Here is a 5,244-nt window from a genome sequence, read left to right as displayed (position 1 = left end):
GTGCCTTTTTCCCCAAGCAGCTCTCCTCTTACTAAGCAACAAAATTAAAATTCACAGGGCCCTGTGGATAGTTCAGTAGAAAATCAACTCTTCAGTCTTAGCACTGCCAAATTTTAATCCTATTTGTTTTGCAAGAAGCGAAAAGTTGCTCCTCTGCAGATTTTGACATGTGTACTCTGTCACTGACAGCTGGTAGCAGTGGTTGATAAATCACCTTTTCATTGTTCTTTTACAACAGGGAGGGTTATTGACAGCCACAAGGCAGCTTGCACCTGTTTTGTAATAGGATTTAAATTTACCTATATTTTCTCCATGGGACTGACATTGTTGTTAAAGCCTGCTCTTTGCACTTTGTTTTGTCTGCTTACTTTGTTCCACAGAGGACAGACCACTGTACTGCTGCAGGCACATTGAAAAGACCAGTCTCAGCTCAGGCTGAGGACAATGAGCTTGGATACATGAAGCACCTTAACTTGCTTTAATACAAGTGCCTTAAAATTCGTGCAGCATGACCTCATCTTTGTAATGAAGATTTTAAGTTATGAGTTATTATCGTATAAAGTAGCTTTGAGGGCAGCTTTTTTGAGAAGTGATTTATTACCCAAAAAAAGAAAAAAACTATCAAAAATCTAGCTGACAAGTTGGTATTTGGCAATGAAATTATATGCAGTGAATAAACATATACCGCTGGTTCCCAGATGCTAGTCTTCAAAACCTGAGGTTGAGAGACCATCATAAGCACATCTCAAGAGTATTTCCTGTATGTGTAGTGAGTCTTCCATCAGATTGTCTTTTACTTTTGAATATTTGAACAAGAATTTAGCCTGTGTAGTTTTAGCAGTTTTAAAAGGAATAACTATTTAAAGTACTAACCTTGATGTGGGGAGAAGTTTTACCATGCCACTTGCCATGATACTGTTCTGGAAGAAAGGGTAAGAAAAGGTTGTTCTTTAACCTCTAAGAGCTCCACAAGGTGGTAACAAGTAACTTTGTGCAGTACCTACAGGCTGTAACACTTCGATGTGGGAAGCCTTATTCAAGCACAGATACATAAAGTTTTTGCTTTCAGTGGGTACTAAAAGCATGGAGAACTGAAGGGTTTGAAGTGGTGGTTTGTTTGTCATTTGGGTGTTGTTGTTGTTGTCTAATGGCAAACTGTTTAACTTAAATATTTTATAGAGAAGTAGAAACTCATTTAGTGACTAGAAATCCAACAGGAATGTCAAGAGCCTGAGCTACGTTCTACTGTGTAACCTTTTGTCTTAGTCTGTTAACCTGGAATAAAGATTTTAAAAAAGTGAAGAAGTTGTTTTTAATACAGCCTAGAAATAAAATGCTCCTACAAAACACACAGACACCTTCTTGACACCAATATCAGTGTTTCACACTTAGAACATGCAGGATCAGCTTTCCAGAGTAATTCCCATCACTGATACTACACTGCCTTCCCCTCCCAGGCCAGGATGCACTCCAGGCACTGCTCAGTCCCAGCCCTTTCCACTGGGCTCTGGAGTGGCTACAGGCAAATCACAGCTCTGAGAAGTTAACCACATCCTGTCAGACTCCCCCTAATTAGACGGGCTTCCTTTTAGGTGGGCAGTGGCAAATCTTCCTCAGTGCAGCCCAAGGAAGCTACGGTAGAAAAAATATCTACTGCCTTAGTTAAAAAAAATTAGCAAGTTAGAACAAGTTTTAGCCAGGCACTGGCATCAGCCCCATTTTTTGAAGCCTCTCTGGGATTTTTGTTTGGCATGACAATTTTCAGCAGCTTTCTCCATGGAGGTTGGTGGGCATTGCTTATCAAGGATTCTGGAAACGCAACTCCGAGGTATTCATCCACCTTCGGACACTTTCTCTCCCCAACCTTTGCTTCGGAGCAGTTCAGTTTTAACATTTAGTTAAAAAAACAACAGAATACCCCCAAAAATAAAAACCCAAACAGAAACCAACCAGTGTTTGCTGTCAGCCTCTGTCCCAGAGCTGTAAACAGCACAGACCACTGTTTGCTGCAGTTTTGGGGGCTTCACAATGCAATCCCAACTGCAAACCTGAGGAACCTGGGATAGGTAATGCTGACTGGCCGTGAGGAAAAGGAACAAACCCACAGCATGACAAGACTGAAAATAATATTGAGATATCATTTCTGAGTAAGTGTTTATAGTGCCCTTAACAGCACAGTGAGATAAACATACCCTTAATATGTGACAAAATTATTTTTAAAAGCCAGTAGGAGCGTGAATACAGGTTGGCACCTCAGCTCACAAAGACACATTCCTGGCTTCATCAGGCTCTCTGGAAATGCTGCTGGTTATACGAGGCATAAGCATTTCTCCAGGCCAGTCCTAGTAATAAAGGATTACTCTTCATCAGTTAGAGCAACTCTTTCCACTGCAATCAAAACATCCTTTCCACAACAGAAGGGCAGAGCAACACAAGTGCACCCTGTGTTCCCAAAGGTTAGGCTGGGTGTCAAACCACCCCCATCAGCACCCAACCCACCCTGCTTGCAAATTAACTAATTCACTGTAACAAAATATTTCAAAATATTGCTTCCCATTGAAAGGAAACCCCAATGAAACATACAGAAGAGCTTTTACTGTTGGCAAAGACCACTAAATTAGAAGGTCAATCACCAGAAAAGCTAAGATGACATTAATAAAGGTCTTTCAGGATGGACATTTCTGCCAATTTGGCTGGTGACAGTGCTGAAAAATAAATGCTGTTTATTAGACATCCATTTCAAATTGGAAAGAAGAAAAAAACCCAACCCTTGCTATGAAAGCTAAGTACAAGACTGGATATGCACTATATTAACAATGTAAAGTAGATGCCAAGAAAATTTAAAAAGCAACCATGCCTGTTTTTTCTAGACATATTAAAAAACACCCCCATTCATTATTTATTTGGCCTGCATTGGTGATCAAAAGGAATAATTTCATACAAGTCAGAACCACCTCACTTAAAACAGCACTTTCATGCTGTGATTGCTTGGTAGCTTTGTTGCAGAAGAAAACAAAGAAACCATCCAGATCCATTTTCACCCTTAAATCATAATATATGGAAATGAGTGTAATTTACTCCTTAAGGTGAGGTTATCCAGATCAGCATGTTTGGCAAATCACTGCTCAAATCAAGCTCTGTTGAGGAGAACTGGCTGTGTAGAACAGGACATGCAGCATCAGAAACACTGCAGAGCCTGGACTGAAGCAGTAAGAGGTCTCCCATCCATTTTCAAAAACTACTTCTAAAGCTTTCAGGGCTGTAGCTCATTTTTGTGAGGGAGTGATGAAAAACTTTTCTCAGAATCTCAATATATTGTCTTACTTTGCCTATTTGATGCTGACCTAGATTTTTCTAAACACAACAGGAGTCAACTGAGCCAGACTTTGGAAATACCCAAGTGCTGGTTAATTAGGCACATTTAATTTGCTCTGGGGCTGGGTGCCCTGCAGAGCAGTGTAGCCTGGTGAAGCTGAGGGAATGGCCTCCTTGGTCACTGCCATGGAGTCTGCAGTGAACTGGACCCCTACAGGCAAGTCCCACAGTCTGATGTTTGTGGGCATTCTGGTACAGTCTCTGTGCCAGAGCTACATGAACACTTCAAGAAATGAGCATAGCTTGTTCAAAGCAAAAGAAACAAAATGCCTCAGTATTTCCTTTCCTCCTTCTTTTCAGAAGAGCAGTAATAATATGGCCCAATCCATGTACTGTGCTAGCCCTTACACAGCCCTTGCAACTCCAAACATACCTGCAGCACATGCATGAGGGGAAGAAGGAGGGGAGAGGAGAAAAGAGAGGTGTAAGGAACATTATTGCATCATTTATCAGCATTCTTTGAGACCATTTTCACAAAGGAAAACCACTTAGGTGCCCCTTGTGGGATTACATAGGGTGACCAGTCTACTAAGTTTAGCAATTACACAATTTAAAATGTCCTTCTAAAGACACTCTAGGCCTCTTATTAAAATGAAAACCACATCCTTTGCCAAAATTTCAGAAGTGTGAAGGATAGGGATTTTCACAGTAGCAATCTGCCCCTGCACCCCCCCAACCAGGCAAGTAAACCACAAGTAAATCTTGAGTGCCTGCATTTAGAGGAGCCTTCAGACATCAGCAGCACAGGACCAGCTCCCTGTATCCCTTGTGTGGGTGCTCTCAGATGTGACTGACCTGGCTCTGTCTTCAAGGACTCCTGGGTTCTTTAGTCTGACAGGCTGTATGGGCTTAGCTCTATGGGATATTGATCATTATTGACATCACAACATTCATATTTGATTAGAATATTTTCCAAATACTGCCACCAGTTTTTGCTGCAGCTTTAAAAAAAAAATCAGTGGTTTTGAACAACGGGAAAATCATCAGCTCAGGAGGGCACAACGTACAGAAGGATTCCTCCTCCTCTGAGATGTAGCAAAGGCTTGGGAGCGCATGAAAGCAAAGATTTGTAACAGAAAAAACTCTAAAAACTTCAACACCCTATACATGGCAGAATGCTTGCAGTTAAACAAACTGCAGAGAAAGTGACAGGAGAACCAAAGCCATCCAGTAGATGACTGGCAGGAATTACAGCACAACCTCAGAGTGTTGCAGTTTACTTTTCTATTCAATAAACCACGCAGCAGGCAAGAAGGCAAGTTGCTGCCTGTGAGGACATGCCACCTATATGGGAAGATAAACTGCTCCTGATGCAAAAACATGTACTGGCAGAGATTTAGATGTTAATCCCCAGCTAACAGGACCTGGTTGAAAGAATTAAGGAGTTAGTGTGGGAAGATATTTTGTTTCAATTTAAGATGCACCTTGTTTGCAACAGTCCTGTGAAGTAGTTGTGCTGTGCCCCTGACAAGCAGTGTGTGCCTAGGACAGCTCCCAAAGTGGCTCAGCTCCAGTGACCTACCTGGGTCAAGGCATCCTGTGCCTCTGCAGACAGGACTGTGCATTTTAGCCAGTGGCACCCTGGAAGTGAAGGACAGGTTCCCCAAAGCTGGTGATGACTGCAGTGAGAATCCCAGAGAGCTGACTCAGCTGGCCCATGGACTTCAGCGACCCACCTGAGCAGAGCCCAGGACACACTGCACCCACACCCTGCCCACTGCCCAGGAGCACAGCCAGGGCAAGGAACAGCTCCTCCATCTGTGCCACTGAGCTGGACTGAGCAGGCTCTGTGCTGGACTGAGGACAGTCCATGCTGACTCCCACCAGGCTGGGGAGCAGCCAGGAGCCTCCCCTGCCACCACACAGGGC

Source organism: Geospiza fortis, unplaced genomic scaffold, assembly GCF_000277835.1.
Source record: "Geospiza fortis unplaced genomic scaffold, GeoFor_1.0 scaffold130, whole genome shotgun sequence".
In the NCBI taxonomy this organism is placed as follows: Eukaryota; Metazoa; Chordata; class Aves; order Passeriformes; family Thraupidae; genus Geospiza; species Geospiza fortis.
The sequence above is the reverse complement of the archived record's forward strand: the minus strand, read 5'-3'. Positions refer to the sequence as shown.